Source organism: Triticum aestivum, chromosome 3D, assembly GCF_018294505.1.
Source record: "Triticum aestivum cultivar Chinese Spring chromosome 3D, IWGSC CS RefSeq v2.1, whole genome shotgun sequence".
NCBI lineage: Eukaryota > Viridiplantae > Streptophyta > Magnoliopsida > Poales > Poaceae > Triticum > Triticum aestivum.
The window spans coordinates 105858156-105876141 of NC_057802.1; positions in this window are offsets into that span (position 1 = coordinate 105858156).

Consider the following 17986-nt stretch of genomic DNA (forward strand, 5'->3'; position numbering starts at 1 on the left):
ACCGGGCTGCAAATCTTTCAAGACGAGGAGGGATGCATTTCGGCCTGGCCAAAGAGTATGGTCAGTGTCTGTTAAAAGTAATATCAAAAGGGGTTGAAAATTCCAAAAAAATTATAGCAAATGGGATATTAGTTTCTTTTTTTGTTTTTGTTCTTCACTGATATCTTATACGTATTTCATTGGATTTAACATGACATAGTACTAATTTATGTTTAAATTTGTTTTAGTATGGCTACTAATTTTTGGATTAAGAATATTTTGTTCCCCAGCAAAAATTTGCGAATTTTCAAAATTTCCCACATATTTAGTTAATTTTTTAACCCTGGTACTGACCAGAAAATGGGTAGCAATTCTGAAAATGGAAAACGGGCTGCAATAAATTCCATATGAATTAGAAAATGAGTAAAAATTATAAAAATAATAGCAAATGGGCTGTACACGCCACAGATTTTGAGGCTGACTTGTTTACGCAAGGCTTTGTCAGTCAACACACGATTCTAGCAGCAGTGACTGTTGGATGTCCATTCAACGGCCGACGTGCTTCTTCAATCTCTGATCTTCCTGGTCCAGCCACCTAAACTAGCGCCGGCGGGACTGCCTGCTCCCTCCTCTTGTGGCCCGCTGTGATGCCGCGCAGGCTTCCCCGACCCACCCTACTCCCTCCGCTGGCCTGGGCGCACGCAATCAACTGCCTCCTTATTATGCGAAAAAATGATTCCTCCACTGACATCTGGGGCGCACCGGTTGGGAGGCTGACCTGTGGGCCTACTAAGTTGACGCGTATGCAGGGCTTGTCAACTTAGCCAACAAACGATTCTAGAAGCAGTAACCGTTGGATTTGAATCGAACGGGCCTGCTGCTTCTTCAATCGCTGCTCTTCTTGCACCAGCCGCCCAAACCAGCGCCGGTGAGACCGCCTGCTCCTGCCTCCAGTGGTCGGCTGTGCTGCCGTTGAGACCTCATCGCCCCCTACTACTCCCACCGCTAGCCAGGCCCTGCGGCAACGGCAGCCTCACATCACAGCCGAACCAGTGAACCCTCGTACTCCTCTCCGCGTGGGCATCCACTGCCGCTTTTTCCCCGGCTCCGCGTCATCCCCTTCCTAGGCCTCGCCGTTGTCCACCGCCTTGGTGCTCTCGGCGCAGCATGGTCAATGTGGTCAACGACCGACTTCCATCGGAAGAGTACTGTACGTGGAGAGGCTGACAGCTGGGTCCACGGCCACAACCCAGTTTTTTTGTGATTTGCCAAGTAAGTCGCTTTGTCAGGCCTGTTGGGCTGCAAATCTTTCAAGATGAAGAGAGCTTTCATTCGGCTGGCCGAGAAAATGGCCTATCAGTAATGAGAAATGGGCTGTACATTTTTAAAACACATCAAACCGGCAATTAGTTTCAAATTTCTTTTTTTATTTTGAAATTTTAAATTACATTAATTTTTATGCGTGGACAATTTGTTGGATTTTATATTGATATACATTTATTTTTAAAATTAGTTTGAATGTGACTCAAAATTTTGGGATTAAAAACAGTTCGGACCGCACCGAAATATGTAAAATTTCATATAATTTTTTAACCGTGGCCACAATATGGGTTGTAATGCTAACAAAAAGAATATGGGCTCCAAAAAAAAACCTTAAGAATTAGCAAATGGGCTGTAAATTATTAGAAATAATGGCAGATGGGTTGTATGCTGTTTTCCACAGATTTGAGGCTTTCCTAAAAAAAGGTTGACGCACAAGCAGTGACTGTTGGATGTCCCCCGTCGTGCTTCTTCAATCTCTGCTCTTCCTGCTCCAGCTGCTCAAACAAGCGCCGGCGGGACTGCCTGCTCCCTCCTCCCCGCGCTCGGCTGTGCTGCAGCGCAAGCCTCACCGCCCCACCATACTCCCATCGCTGAGCCATCCCTCTACTCACCCGCACCTGCTGTTATTCTTCGGCGATGGCTGACGAACCAGTAAACCCTCGTACAGTCGTACTCCCCTCCGCGTGGGAAACAACTGCCGAGTCTTCCCTGCCTCTGTGTCCTTCCCTTCCTAGGCCTCGCCGTCGTTGTCGGGTGGTAGGTGCGACATATGCAAACGGGTGGCTTATCATTGTGGGAGCCAGTAAGACATCGCCGGTGCCTGGAGACGGGATAAGGCAAAGACATGCACGCCGGCGAATCTTACCCAGGTTCGGGGCTCTCCGTGGAGATGACACCCCTAATCCTGCTCTGCAGGGTCTCCGCATGATCACTAGATCAACACAAGTAGCTACAAGTGGCTCCTTGAGCTGTTTGGCTAGAGGAGGAAGAAGGGCAAGGCTAGCTCTCCTCTTCTCTCTATGTGGTGTCTAAAACTATATGAGATCAACCCTTTGCATGGGTGCCCTGGGGGGTTTATATAGGCCTACCTCCCCAGGGGTACAATGGTAATCCGGCTGGACCCGGGTCCTAGCCGTCAGTGTCTGTATTCGCCGGCTTCTCCGCCGGCCGCTGGGGCCCGCCGGCTGCCAGCCTCTTGGCCGACAGGCCGGCCCCACAGCCTGGGGGTCTTGTCGGTGGCTGGTTACTGTAGCCTCGCCCCTGATGACGAGGGCTTTGTCGAGGTAAGCATGGCTACAGTGCCGCCGCCTGGCGGGCTCTCACTGTAGCCTTACCTCGTCTTGTGTCCTTAATGATGCACATACTTCGAGGGAGGGAGGTAGCCGGCTATTGGGAGCCGGCTACGCCCCAGGCCGACTGGGGAAGGCTTGGCCGCCTTCGAGCGTCTCTCTAGCTGAAGGGGCCCGCCGCCCGCGGGCCGTACTGGCAGCCTGTCGTGGGTGGCGTCATGGTCAACATGGCCACAGTGCCGCACCGGATGGGGGATGGCCGACCCGTACGGCGCACTGTGGCCACGCGTGCTCTGGCATTCGGGGGGTGGCAGGCTGTACTATAGCCACGCCCCGTCACGTCACCGTTATGAGGGCGCAGCCCTTGAGGGTGCAATCTTGGCCGGCTTCTGGGAGTCGGTCTTCTTGTTGCCGGCTTCTGGGAGTCGGTCCCCTCGGGGCCGGCTTCCTGGAGTCGGCCATCTTATGGTTCTATTCGGGAAGGTTTTTAGGGCCGGGTTGCCTTCCAGTAGTCAGCTTGTGGGATAGCCGGCCAGGGGAAGGCGGCCCTGTGCTTTGGATGCTTGAAGGCTCGATCGGCCTGATAATTTTTCGAATAGCCAGGGGGAGTCGGTTAGGCTACCCTTGGCCATTTACTCCGACAGTAGTCCCCGAAGCTGGTTGGGCTTCAAGGCTGAGAGGAGGACGAGAAGCTCAATCAGCTTCCCATCTTGGAGAGCTAGCAGCTAGGAGCCGGCTTCGATCAGGTGCGCGGTCTTGGCGAGGTTTTGATGTCTGAAGGCAGGAGCCAGCTGGCTAGCGCGCACCGGGTTGCGGGCCGGCCGCTTGCTGCCCACGCGCCATGTGGGACCCTCTGACTGGAAAAGCCTGCCAGCCCACGCGCGTGACGGGACGCCGCTGCAGGCCGGGGCCCACCACTTCCACGCCTGGGCTTAGGCGTGGATCTTCTGTGGCCCAAAACGGGCCGCTCGCCTTCCAACGGCAGTTTCCACATGCCGTTAGGGCGCAATAATCGCGGGACATGGGGGAGTGGGCGTAGTTAATCCCACGTTCCCCCCCCCCCACGCCTCGCCTCCTCAGCTTCGCCACACGAGGCTATAAATAGGGGAGGAGGGGGAGCGGCAGACGCTCGCACGCTCACCCTCGCTCCGCCATCTTCTTCTTCCTTCTCTCCGTCGCAGCAGCACCTCGCCGCCATGCCGTCCCTCTAGTCTTCGCACTACCCCGCAGCTTCACCGCCGCGGGGCCGTGGTTTCGCCGTCGCCGCGCCCTTTCTCATCAGCTTCTTGCCGTCATGCTGCACGGCGGAGACTAGGACAGCTCCAACGTCCACGCGGACCACATCGACTTCCTCCGCAAGACGCGGCAGTTGCCCGGCGAGGACCAGGTGCGGGTCCGTCTTGCGCCGAAGAAGGAGATCTTGCCGGCACCGGAGGAAGGCAAGCGGGTAATCTTCCGCTCGCACTTCCTGCGCGGCCTTGGCCTGCCTGCGAGCGCCTTCTTCTGCTCCTTCCTCGAATTCTACCAGCTCCAGCCGCACCACCTCACTCCAAACACGGTGGTGCTACTGTCTGCCTTCGTCACTCTGTGCGAGGGCTTCCTTGGCGTCCTTCCCACCCTCGAGCTCTGGGGGGAATTCTTCCAGTCCAAGCTCGGCACCCGCATGCAGGGCGTGCCGGCTCAGAGCGGCGCCTTCATCGCGGTGCGGAGGCCGGTAGCCGACAACCCTTTCCCTGCCATCACGCTGATCCAGTCGGTGAAGCTCTGGGAGAAATCGTACTTCTACGTGAAGAACGTCGCCCCGCAAGGCGACTTCGTCAACTTGCCGGCTTATGTAGCTGGCCCGCCGACTGGGAGGCGGCCCTAGTGGTCCTATCGGGCCAGGACGCTGTCGCCGGCTGGAGCCACCGCCGTCGCGCGACTCCGGGTAATGGTCCAGTCGGAGGGCCTGGCCAGGTCCGACCTGCTGGCTGCCTTCGTGGTACGCCGGGTGCTCCCGCTTCAAGGCCGCCCTCATATGATTTGTCAAATGAGCGGCCAACTCGATCCGAGTCGGATATGCACCAAGGAGATGCCTCATGACCAGGTAGCTCTCATGGTGAACTACCTCGCAAACTGCAAGCTCACCGAGGAGTGGCAGTTTGGCGAGGAGTCGTACTCCCGTGCCAATCCCCCGCCTATGGTAAGCTTTCTTTATCTTCTCTTCTTTAGTTTTGTCACCAAGTTTCTCTTGGCCGACGCTGACCAGTCGGTTTGTCTTGGCAGAGCCCCCTCCTTCGACCAGCGGCCGGGGCAGCGGGGGCGGAGCGCCAATTTCTTCCCGACCGGGCGACGCATGACTTGGACGACCCCGACTTGAGGGCGGCCGCTATGGACGACAACGCCGAGGGGGAGGCGGCGAGGCAGGCGGTGAAGTAGGCGGCTCTAGGCTTGGAGCCAGCTTCGACGACTGGCCGGATGATGACGAGACGGAAATCGTCCCGCGCCGCCAGCCGGCGTCCGATCATGGCGCGGGCTCATCTGCCGCGCCGGCTACCCGAGGCGGCGCGCAGAAGCGCCGGGCCACGTCGGGCCTATTCGGCAGTCGGCCGAAGAAGCCCAAGAACACGGCGGCGGCGACCAAGCGGGACGAGGCAGCCGCGAAGGCGGCCCGCTTCCGCAAGGTGGTGAAGCAGCCACAGAAGGTTTCAGCGTAAGTGTCAATCTTCTCACGTATTCCTTCTTTTTTGTCGATATTCTTCTTCTAAGTCATTGTCTTGATTCATCAATCAGGGCTCCGCTTTCTCTTGAGAGGACCGCTGCCGCCTCTGTGGATGGATCGGCGGGAGGATCCGCAAGCACCCGCCGCGTGGACCCCCGTGCCGAGCTTCAAGCGGCGACGGAGAGGAACGCGCGGGAGGAGCGGGAGGCGGAGGAGCTGAGGGCGGCCGCTGCCAAGGCGGCGCGGGATCTGGCGGAGGAGTCGGCGAAGTCACAAGCCGACGCAGCGGCCAAGGCTCAGGCGGAGGCTGCGGCCGCAGAGACAGCGGCGGAGGCCTTGCTTGTCGTCCCCCTGCACGCCGTGGCGCCCGAGATCCCGGAGCCCCCGCCGGAGGAAGCCGGTGGCGACCTGCCGAGGATGGAGAGGGAGGAGGACGACGTCGTCGTCCGGGAGAGGGAGGCGGTGCCGCCGTCACCGACTGGGGCGGACCAAGGCAGCCGGCCTAACGCGCCGCCTGTGCAACCGGCTGGAGGCGAGCCGGCTGCGAGGACAGACCTGGTGGTCCGGTCGCCATCGCACCAGCGCGCAGGGAAGGCGACTTCGGCGCCGGACCAGCAGAAGGCCGCGGGCTCCAGCTCGTCGGCCCAGGATCTGGAGACGGCCAGCGCCAGCTCGGGGTGGACGCCGGGTGGTGGGACGGTCGTGGTGAACGTGGCAGCGCAAGAAGTCCGGAACCGGCTTCAGTCCCAGGCTGCCGTGCTGAGGCAGTATAATCAAGAGTTCCTCGCGACACGGACGGCCATTCGGGTGAGTCTTCCCACTTTTTTGCTTCTTGATCTTGATTTCTTCCGTGGGGGCGCGTCAGCGCACCCACTGGGTGTAGTCCCCGAGTTCCGAGTCGGCTGCTGAGCAGGCGGCTTGGAACTTCTTAGTAGACTTCGATTGCTGTCTTGTTCTTATTCGCTTCTCTGTCCTACTTGCAGGACTACCACAACCTCCGTGCGGTTGCCTTCAACTCTCAGGCTCGGGAGCTGACCCAGAAGACCGCTGATCTAACTGAGAGCCGGAGTAAGTGCTTCATCTTTTATCTCACGTGGGGGCGCGTCAGCGCACCCACTGGGTGTAGTCCCCGAGTTCGGGCCGACTGCTGAGCAGTCGGGCCGGATCTTTCCTGGCGACTTCTTTCTTATTGCTTTTTTCTTCTTTGCCATATCTGCAGAGGCCAATGCCAACCTGAGGGAGCAGTTGGGTGGGACCCAGACCACCCTTCGCGCCAAGGAAGCCGAGTTCGACGCCTTGGCTCAGGAGCGTGACCGCTTGGTCAAGAAGCTGGCTGACTAGGAGGAGAGCCATAAGGCGGCCCTGAAGGCGGTGCAGGACAGCGAGGCCGCCCTCCAAGCTGAGTACGAGACCGAGGCGGCGAGCTGGGCTGAGGCAAGGCAGTCGCTGATCAACGGCTACGGCCAGATCGAAGACTTGGTTGATGGTAGGCCGCCTTCTTCTTCGTTCCTTGCTTGCCGCTTGCCATTTGGTCTATTCTCTGACTTTGTGTTTTTTCTCTTCCTTTCTTACTTGTGCAGAGTACTTCCCTGGTTACTCTACTACCGCCAGCCAAGTCATCAAGGCCCACCGCGAGGCGCAAAGGCAGGCTCGTGCTGAGATCGCGCCGAATGCTCGTCGGTCGCTTGAGGAGCAGCTTCTGGCGATCCAAGCCCGCCTCCAGCCGGCTCACCGCATGCTCCGCCGTCTTCAGCGCGTTGGGGCGCAAGTGCTGGCCGCCCTCTGGCCCGGCGAGGTGGTTCCCCGTACCCCTAGTCGGACTGCCGACTGGCTGGAGGTAGCGGTTGGCCGCTTTGAGGCCTGGAAGGCTTCTGCAGCTAGGTCAGGCGCCAGGCGGGCGCTGGAGTTCGTCAAAGCTTGGTATCCTGAGCTGAGTTTGGACCAGCTGGCCACCTGGTGGCAGGAGGCCGACACGGAGATGGAGGCGGTGCGGCCGGCTATCATTCGGCGTGCCTCGGCGATCGCCGACTACACCGACACCAGCGCCTTTGCTCCCGAGGTGGATGATGACGGCATTGCTCAGCCGGAGGAGTGGTTTGGGCTGAACCCAGCAGATGGTGAGGACTCGGCGGAGGAGATCGACTCCAGCGACGAGGGCGAAGAGGAGGAGGGAGAGGATGGTGAAGACGCCATGCCAGACGGTGGAGCAACCAGCCAGCCTCAACTTGATCGTGCTTCCAGCAACGAGGCGCGTGCGAGCGCGCCTCCTGCAGCCGGTGATGATCAAGCCGAGACTCGCCAGCCGGCCACTCCTCCAGCCGGCACTGCCGTCTCCACCGACCAGCCCGGCTCGCCTGTTGCGCCCTTAGCCTGATCCGCCGCCTTTGCTTTCCTGTTTATTACTCTTTGAACAATGTTTTGTTAAGTTTGCGCAGTTCCACCCACTTGGGGTGTATTCAAACTATGTTGACTGCCGACCTGTTGAAGGCCTTTTGTGTAAATATAATCATGCATGTGCTTGGCTTTCGATTGCATTTGCTTTTCATCCTTTTGGTTGTTTCCTTTGCCGCCCTCCCTTGGTCGCCGCCTTCCCAGCCGGACAGCTGCTCTGCAGTCTGTGGCTGGAGAAGTGCTTGGCCGTTTGGGAGGGCAAGTACTCTAGCTTTCTTGGATTGTAGCAAGGTGAATGGGAAGCCAGCCAGCCGGCTGTTCTGACAGCCGGTAGGCGGGGTGGGAGGCCGGCTTGTGTTATATAAGTTCATTAGTCCTTAGCCGTTTTTCGTGTGGGCATCCTTTGCTGCCTTTGACTCTTGCCAGTCGGACAGTCGGTTCTTCGAGCTGCGACTTTCAACAAGAGAGGGCTCGGGTGCCGGCACACTACTTGTCTGACTGCAGGTAGAACTTTAATATAACTCAAGGCGGCAAGTCCCCGGGCCGACTGGTCGAACCCGGTGCCGGACAGAAAATCAAATGTAATAATACATTCATAGGTATGACACTCGTCATACATAGATAAAAGAGGGTAGTCCCGAGTGCACCTCGGGGGCCCGTTGTCTTATACTTAATACAAAAGGTAGCGTGGTACATACTGCTTTTAACTGTAAAATCTTCTGAGGAGATTGGCATTCCATGGTCGTTCCGACTCCTTGCCGGAATCATCCCTCTTGCGTGCCTTCGGCTTCTGTGCATCGATCAGGTAGGAGTCGTTGCCTAGGGCCTTGCTGATGACGAAGGGGCCTTCCCAAGGGGCCGAGAGCTTGTGCTGGCCGGCTGTTCGCTGCATCAGCCGGAGCACAAGATCGCCTTCTTGGAAGGATCTTGGCTTGACCTTCCGGTTGTGGTAACGGCGCAAACCCTGCTGGTAGATGGCGGACCGGTTGAGTGCTAACAGCCGGCCCTCTTCCAGCAGGTCAATGCCGTCTTCTCGCGCTTCCTTGGCCTCCGCCTGCGTGTACATGGTGACCCGAGGTGAGTCGAACTCAATGTCAGTTGGGATGACAGCCTCGGCACCATATACAAGGAAGAAAGGAGTGAAGCCGGTTGACTTGTTCGGGGTAGTACGCAGACTCCAGAGGACAGCCGATAGCTCATCGAGCCAGCAGCGGCCGAACGCTCCAGTGGTACGACCAGTCGGGGCTTGATGCCGGAGAGGATGAGGCCGTTTGCTCGCTCGACTTGGCCGTTTGACTACGGGTGGGCAACGGACGCTAAGTCCAGTCGGATGCCCTGTGTCGCGCAGAAACGTGCCAGTGCTCCTTTGGCAAAATTCGTGCCTTTGTCGGTGATGATGCTGTGTGGTATGCCATACCGGATGGTGATATCTGCGATGAATGTCACGGCAGTCGGCCCGTTCAGCTTCTTGATTGGCTTTGCTTCAATCCACTTGGTGAATTTGTCCACGGCGATAAGCAGATGTGTCATGCCGCCGCGTGCTGTCTTGAATGGGCCCACCATGTCCAATCCCCAAACTACAAAGGGCCAGGTGAGGGGGATGGTCTTGAGTGCAGAAGCCGGCAGGTGTTGCTTGGAGCTGAAGACTTGGCACCCTTTGCAGTGTTTGACTAATTTCTTGGCGTCTTCCAAAGCAGTCGGCCAGAAGAACCCATGGCGGAAAGCTTTGGCGACAAGTGATCTTGAGGCCGCGTGGTGGCCGCATTCGCCTTGGTGGATGTCCTTGAGGATTGCTATGCCCTTCTCTGGCTCGACGCAGCGCTGGAAGACTCCAGTGATTCTGCGCTTAACGAGTTCTTTGTTTATTATTGTGTATGCTCCGGCTCGGCATTGAACTTGTCTTGCCGAGGTCTCATCAGTCGGCAGCTCTCTGTTTACCAGGAAGTTGAGGATGGGTTGGGCCCATGATGGAGCTGTGACTTCTTCTATTGCCAATACGGCTACTGCGACCAGGGTGGGTGGGTTGGGTGGTGAAGAGTTGGAGTCGGCCACCGCCTGTTGTGTCGTTGCAGTCCCCGGGCCGGCTGCTGCAGTCCCCGAGCCGGGTGTGACTATGGCAGTCCCCGGGCCGCCTGTCGAAGTCCCCGAGCTGCCTGCTGGGTTCCCCAAGTCGGATCCGACTGCATCAGGGGTAGGCGGTACGAAGATGGAGTCTGATTCTGGAGACGGCTTGACAGACGGTTTGAGGAGGCGTTGGAGAGAGACGCCAGTTGGTATAGCTTGTCGGGTGGAGCCGATTCGTGCCAGGGCATCTACTTGCTCGTTGTCGGCCCGTGGCACGTGGAGGAACTCGCATCCTTCAAAGTATCCGCTAATTTGCTGAACGAGGAATCGGTAGCTCGCCATGTTTGCGTCCTTGGCATCCCAGTCGCCGGATGATTGTTGGACTACTAGATCCGAGTCGCCATAGCACAGGATCCGGCGGATGCCGAGCTCTTTGGCTAGCCGGAGCCCGTGTATGAGGGCCTCGTACTCGGCCACATTGTTGGAGGTGGCAAAATGAATTTGCAATGTATATCTGAGTTTGTCTCCCTTGGGAGAGGTGAGGACGATGCCGGCTCCCAAGCCGATGTGTATCTTGGATCCGTCGAAGTGCATCCGCCAATGAGTAGAGTCGGGAGCCGGCGGTAGGTACGAGGTCTCGGCCCATTCGACAAGGAAGTCGGCCAATGCTTGGGACTTGATGGCGGTGCGAGGCTGGTAGAAGATCGTGTAAGAAGCCAGCGCAATGGCCCACTTAGCCACCCGGCCGGATGCATCCCGGCTTCCTATGATCTCGGCGAGCGGGGCAATACATACGACCGTGATGGGATGCTCTTGAAAGTAGGGTTTCAGCTTCTGGGCAGCAAAGTATACTCCATAGCACATCTTCTGGTAGTGCGGGTAGTTTTGCTTCGAGGTGGACAGTACTTCGCTCAAATAATATACCGGCCTCTGGAGTAACTGAGCCCGGCCTTCTTCTGGGCGTTGGACCACAATAACTGTACTGACCACACGTATAGTCGCGGCGATGTAAAGGAGCATGGGCTCTTTCTCGGTCGGCGCCGCCAAGACAGGCGGCGTGGTCAGCATCTTCTTCAACTCATGAAAAGCTTGGTCTGCTTGGTTGTTCCACTCGAAGTGGGTGGACTTTTTCATGAGTCGGTACAGGGGGAGAGCCTTCTCTCCTAGCCGGCTGATGAAGCGGTTCAGGGAGGCCAGGCACCCGGTAAACTTCTGGACGTCTCGCAGCTTGGTAGGAATCTCCATTCTCTCTATGGCCTTGATCTTCACTGGGTTGCACTCAATGCCGCGTTCGGAGACCAAGAAGCCTAGAAGCTGGCCAGCTGGTACTCCGAACACGCATTTCTCAGGGTTGAGCTTGATCTGAAACCGGCGCAAGTTGTCAAATGTTTCTCTGAGGTCTTCCAGCAGGGTGCCGGGCTTCTCCGTCTTCACCATGATATCGTCTACATAGACGTGGGCATTTCTGCCGAGTTGCTTGAGGAGGCATTTCTGCATGCAACGCTGAAAAGTGGCACCGGCGTTTCTCAAGCCGAATGTCATAGTCAGGTAGCAGAAAGCTCCGAATGGTGTGATGAAGGCGGTCTTCAGGCGGTCGGCTGGATCCAACTTGATCTGATGGTAGCCTGAGTAAGCATCCAAGAAACTCAACAGCTCGCATCTGGCTGTGGTGTCTATCACTTGGTCGATTCGAGGTAAGGCAAATGGATCTTTGGGGCAGGCTTTGTTGAGGCTGGTGTAATCTATACACATGCGCCATTTATTGTTTTTCTTCAATACAAGGACTGGGTTGGCAAGCCATTCTGGAAAGAATACCTCCATAATGAAGCCGGCTGCCAGAAGTCGGGCTATCTCTTCTCCCACAATCCTTCTCTTTTCCTCCGATAGTCGGCGGAGGGGTTGTTTGACTGGTTTTGCGTCTGCTCGGACGTGTAGCTTGTGCTCGGCGAAATCCTTCGGAACACCTGGCATGTCCTATGGGGACCATGCAAAGATGTCCCGATTCTCAGGGAGGAAGTCGACGAGCTCGCCTTCCTATTTGCTGTCCAGGTTTGCACCAATGACAGCAAACCTCTCCAGGTTCTTCGGGTCCAGAGGTATCTTCTTTGTTTCCTTGGCCGGCTGGAAGGAGCCTTGAGCATCATATTCCTTGGGGTCAGGGGACAGGGCCGGCTGCTTGCCAGCCATGGCCACGACTCGGTCCAGCATCTCCTTTTCTTCAGAAAACGAGGGACTCGGCCAGCCGGCTGCTGGCTGCAGCGCACTCGGAGGATTTCTTGTAGTCTCCGGCTATGGTGATGATCCCCTTCGAACTCGGCATCTTCATCTTGAGGTAGGCGTAGTGGGGCACAACCATGAACTTGGCCAGGGCAGGTCGGCCAAGCAACGCGTGGTAAGGGCTCTCTAGATCCACCACTTCAAACCAGACTGCTTCTCGGCGGAAGTGATCCTTGTCTCCGAAGAGAACATCCATCTTGATCTTGCCGATTGGTGAGCAGGACAGGCCGGGTACGATGCCATGGAACACAGTCCGGCTTGGCATGAGTTGCTTCGTCTTGATGTTCAGTTTCTCCATGGTGTCACGGTACAGTATGTTGATGCTGCTTCCACCGTCAATCAGTACACGGGAGAAACGGGTAGCTCGCCTTTCCGTCGCGAGGGTGGCGTCCAACACTAATGCATAAGAGCCGGGAGACGGCATCACCTCTGGGTGATCGGCCCGGCTCCAGCTGATAGGCCTCTCGGACCGATGCATAAATTCTGGGTTGTTGGAGGCGACCGCGTTGACTTCTTGGTGTTGTCGGCGCCGACTGTGCCTGTCTTCGGTCTGGCTTGTAAAGACGACGTAGTCGGCGTGCTCGTCTGGGAAATCGTCTTGAATGGCTCTGACTGCTGGTCGAGCAGCCGGCTGCTGAGGGGCTGGAGGCGGCTGGCCAGCAGGTGGAGGCGGCACCAGCCCCTCGCCTTTGGAGATCCGCGTGAGCCAATGACACTTCCGAGTTGTGTGGTTGGACGGCTTCGCGCCGCTGTGGAACTTGCAGGGGGCATCGAGGGTTTGCTCGTAGGAGAAAGCCGGCTGCCAAGCCGGCCTGCCGCCCTTCTGCTTCTTGGGCACGGGCCGCTCTTCAGGTTGTTCGTCTTCGACTGTGGCTACTTGCCGACTGGTGGAAGGCGGCATAGGGGCCTTGCGCTTGTTGTCGTTCTGGTAAGGGCGTCGATTGGAGTCGCCAGCAGGCGTCTTGGGAGCCGGAGTGAGCACCTTTCCAGAGGCATCCACTCGAAGCTCGGTCTTCATTGAAGAGTCGGCCGTGGCGTACTTGTCTGCTATGATCAGCAGCTCGTCGAGGGTAGTTGGCTCGTCGCAGAGGAGTCGGTGCTTGAGGAGGGTGCCCTCTCGGCACCCGGCGGTGAAGTACTCTATGGCTTGAACCTCGTGCACCCCTTCGCAGGAGTTGCGGAGCTCGGCCCAACGCGTGAGGCAGTCGCGAGTTGATTCACTGGGCCCTTGGACGCACAAGGAGAGCTGGCGGGGCTTGGGAGGTCGCTTGTACGTGCTGGTTAAGTTGCGAATGAAGACTTCCGTGAAGTCTAGCCAGCTGTTGATGCTGTAGGGCTTGAGGCTGTTCAACCAAGTGCGCGCCGTGCCTTGAAGCATGAGCGGGACGTACTTCACGGCAACGCGCCTGTTGCCGTTCGCTATGTGCACTGCGGTGGAGTAGTCGATCAACCAGTCTTCCGGCTTCACGGAGCCGTTATATTTTGGCGTATCTCTTGGGAGTGAGAACCCTTTGGGGAAGGGCTCATCGCGGATGCGGGGGCCAAAGCAAGGCGGGCCGACATCATCTTCTTCTTCGAGCGCCAGGGATCGCGCTAGGCGGTCGATCCGGTGGCGGGCGTCATTCTCGCCGACTCCTTCGCGGTGGCCCAGTCGGCCGCCGAGAGTCGGATGCGTAACAGGCGGCGGGGTGGGATATCTCTCCCCACGAGGCGGGGGAGGAGGCGGATCGCCTCGTCGTTCCACAGCTCGGGGGCGGCCTTCTGCGTCGCGCTCGATGGTGAGCCGAGTCCGACTGCGGCTAGCAGCCGGCTCCTTGTATTTTCTCGCGCGGGCGCCGTCTGCAGTCGGCGTCCGGGATGTCGCATCGTCCTCTCTGCGTGGGAGAGGACTTTCAGCGCGGGCGCTGGCTTCATGCCGCTCTGCGGCCGCGTCGACCAGTTGCTGGATGCGTCTAGTCATGTAGGGAAGCTCGCCGGCCCCCAGCCCGTTCAGCTCGTCTACGGCCGCCTGAGCGGCACGCAGGTTCTCGAGTGGCGTGGCGTAGACTGGGCGGTCCGCTCCCAGCATGCTGGCGATGGCCGCGCCGCGCTTCTTGACGATGTCGGCTCGGCTCGGCCCGCCAGGAGGCGGCGTACCGAAGGCGGCGCGGTCGACTTCGCACTGGTGAGCCTCAGTGAGGCGTCTCATGGATGCTATCTTCTAGCCCTCCATGACGAGGGCGAGGCGGCGTGCCTCTAGTGTCTCGGCGTCGGCATCGGCCGGGATGGGGACGGACAAGTCGTGCAGCGCCGCTTGTAGGGCGTCGTGGGCGTTCTCGCCGGAGACGGCGCCGTGGCTGATGACCAGCACCTCGGTGACAGCGCTGCTGCCACTGTCGGCTCAAGGAAGAGGGTCATCGATGATCACCATGTTGGTGGGGAGGGCGTCAAGCGATGCCGTGTCGGAATCGACAAGCATCGGGTCGGTGGAGCCGACCGACTCCAAGTCCACAGCAAGCTCGCTGGAGACATGAAGCTGGTCGAGGAGGCTGACGAGGCGGCTCTCGGGGCAGTCTGTGCCCGCGTCGGACGCAGGCTCGTCGGAGATGCGAGCCTCGCCAAGAAGATCGGCGAGGCAGCTCGCCGCGCAGGCGTCGTCGACGCCTTGCAGCGCGTCAGGGCAAGCGCCATCAGGCGTGCCGGGCTGGCTACGCTCGCTGGGAAGGAAAAGGGTTCCCGTCCAGAACACGTCTCCGGACGACGGTGCACCTGGCCCCACGGTGGGTGCCAAATGTCGGGTGGTAGGTGCGACATATGCCAACGGGTGGCTTATCATTGTGGGAGCCAGTAAGACATCGTCAGTGCCTGGAAACGGGATAAGGCGAAGACATGCACGCCAGCGAATCTTACCCAGGTTCGGGGCTCTCCGTGAAGATAACACCCCTAATCCTGCTCTGCGGGGTCTCCGCATGATCAGTAGATCAACACAAGTAGCTACAAGTGGCTCCTTGAGCTGTTTGGCTAGAGGAGGAAGAAGGGCAAGGCTAGCTCTCCTCTTCTCTCTATGTGGTGTCTAAAACTATATGAGATCAACCCTTTACATGGGTGCCCTGGGGGGCTTTATATAGGCCTACCTCCCCAGGGGTACAATGGTAATCCGGCTGGACGTGGGTCCTAGCCGTCAGTGTCTGTATTCGCCGGCTTCTCTGTCGGCCGCTGGGGCCCGCCAACTGGTGGGTCCCGCCGGCTGCCGGCCTCTTGGCAGACAGGCCGGCCCCACCGCCTGGGGGTCTTGTCGGTGGCTGGTTACTATAGCCTCGCCCCTGATGACGAGTGCTTTGTCGAGGTAAGCATGGCTACAGTGCCGCGCCTGGCGGGCTCTCACTGTAGCCTTACCTCGTCTTGTCTTCTTAATGATGCACATACTTTGAGGGAGGGAGGTAGCCGGCTATTGGGAGCCGGCTACGCCCCAGGCCGACTGGGGGAGGCTTGGCCACCTTCGAGTGTCTCTCTGGCTGAAGGGGCCCGCCGCTCGCGGGCCTTACTGGCAGCCTGTCGTGGGTGGCGTCATGGTCAACATGGCAACAGTGTCGCACCGGACGAGGGATGGCCGACCCGTACGGCGCACTGTGGCCACGCGTGCTCCGGGATTTGGGGGGTGGCAGGCTGTACTGTAGCCACGCCCCGTCTCGTCACCGTTATGAGGGCGCAGCCCTTGAGGGTGCAATCTTGGCCGGCTTCTGGGAGTCGGTCTTCTTGTGGCCGGCTTCTGGGAGTCAGTCCCCTCGGGGCCGGCTTCCTGGAGTCGGCCATCTTATGGTTCTCTTCGGGGAGGTTTTTAGGGCCGGGTCGCCTTCATGTAGTCGGCTTGTGGGATAGCCGGCCAGGGGAAGGCGGCCCTGTGCTTTGGATGCTTGAAGGCTCGATCGGCCTGATAATTTTTTGAAGAACCAGGGGGAGTCAGTTAGGCTACCCGTGGCCATTTACTCCGACAGTCGTCCACCGCCCTGGTGCTCTCGGCGCGGCCTGGTCAACATGGTCAACGACCGACATGCATCTGAAGTGGACTGTACGTGGAGAGGCTGATAGCTGGGTCCATGCCCGCACGCAAGGAAATGCCTCCTTATTACGCGCAAAATAATGATTCCTCCACCTGACATCAGGGACCAATCGAAAGGGCCTCTGTATTTCGTGAAAAAAACGTTACCGCCGCTGACAGCTCGGATCCACCAGCTATATCTTCGCACGCAAGGAAGTGCCTCCTTATTGCGCACAAAAAATGAATACTCCCCCTGTTAGCTGGGACACAATATAGTGGCAGACTGACTTGTGGGCCTACTAAGTTGACGGGGACGGAGGGCTTTGTCAACTTAGTCAATATGCACGATTCTAGCTCCAGTGACCGTACGATGTCCATCCAACGGCCGTAGTGCTACTTCAACCTCTGGTCTTCTTGCTCCAGCCGCCCAAACCAGCGCCGGTCGTGCCTCGTGCTCCTGCCTCCCGTGGACGGCTGCGATGCGGCGGAGGCCTCACCGCCCCCTACTACTCCCACCGCTGGCCAGGCCATCCCTCTACTCACCCACACCCCCTGTTATTCTGCGGCGATGGCTGCCTCACATCACAGCGAACCAGTGAACCCTCGTACTCCTCTACGCGTGGGCATCCACTGCCGCGTCTTCCCCGGCTCCGCGTCGTCCCCTTCCTAGGCCTCACCGTCGTCCACCGCCCTGGTGCTCTCAGCGCGACGTGGTCAACGTGGTCAAGGAACGGCTTCCATCGGACGTGGACTGTACGTGGAGAGGCTGACAGCTGGGTCCACGGTCGCAGCAAGGAAGTGCCTCCTTATTACGCGCAAAATAATTATTCCTCCACCTGACAGCGGGGACCCACCGGACGGGCCACCGCATTTTGCTAAAAAAACATTTCCCCCTGACTGCTGGGACCCACTAGCTACATCTTCGCACGCAAGGAAGTGCATCCGGGCAAAAAAAACGATTTGCCCCTGACTGCTGGGACCCACCAGCTACATCTTCGTAGGCAAGGAAGTGCCTGACAGTCGGGATCCACCTGGTCGAAGCGTACGTAGCGTTGTCATTCTGGTCGCGAACGTGTACGTACATACTGGTCGATGTAGAAGCGCGCACGTAGCATGTACACGTACGTACAGCGGCCAGGGTGCAAGAAAGTAAATATGGCCATGTACGTACATACGGGCGGGGTCTCGAACGCCTACTCGCGCGTACGTACAGCTAGGGCTCGTGTACATGGCTGGGTCAGAACGGAGAAACAGCGTCGTCGTCGTGTTCATGGGGAGGAAACGGAATGCGTCGTGTTCATCGGGAGGCAACGGAACGCATGGGAGCCAACCGGCTTGGACGGAACAGCCGATGGAAACGAGGCCTGGCGTACCGCAGAACGGAGGAAACGGCCTTGTGTTCGAACGGAGGAAACGGGATCCTGTTCATTGGGAGGGGTCTGGCGTACCGCAAAACGGAGGAAACAGACCTCCTACGGTTGAAACGGGGGTCCTGTTGATCGGGAGGGGTGTGGCGTATCGCAAAACGGACGAAACGGACTTGTGTTGGAGCGCTACGGTCGAAACGGGGGTCCTGTTCATCGGGGGGGTGTGGCGTACCGCAAAACGGGACTCCACGAGATACTGTTCATCTCCACCGTCGACCCCCTCCAGCCTCCACGGGCTACTGTTCATCCACCGTCGACCTCCTCCAGCCTCCACCTGCGACTATTCATCCACGGGCTCCTGTTCATGCAGCCTCCACCGCGCGCTACTCCATCGGCTACTGTTCAACCAGCCCTCTCCACGGGCTCCTGTTCAACCACCCCTCCACGGGCTACTGTTCATCCAGCCCTCCACCATCTACTGTTCATCCTGCCCTCCACGGGGTGGTCCTGTTCATCCAGCCCTCCACGGGGTCCTGTTCATCCAGCCCCAACCGGCTCGATCGATCGGGGTCCTGTT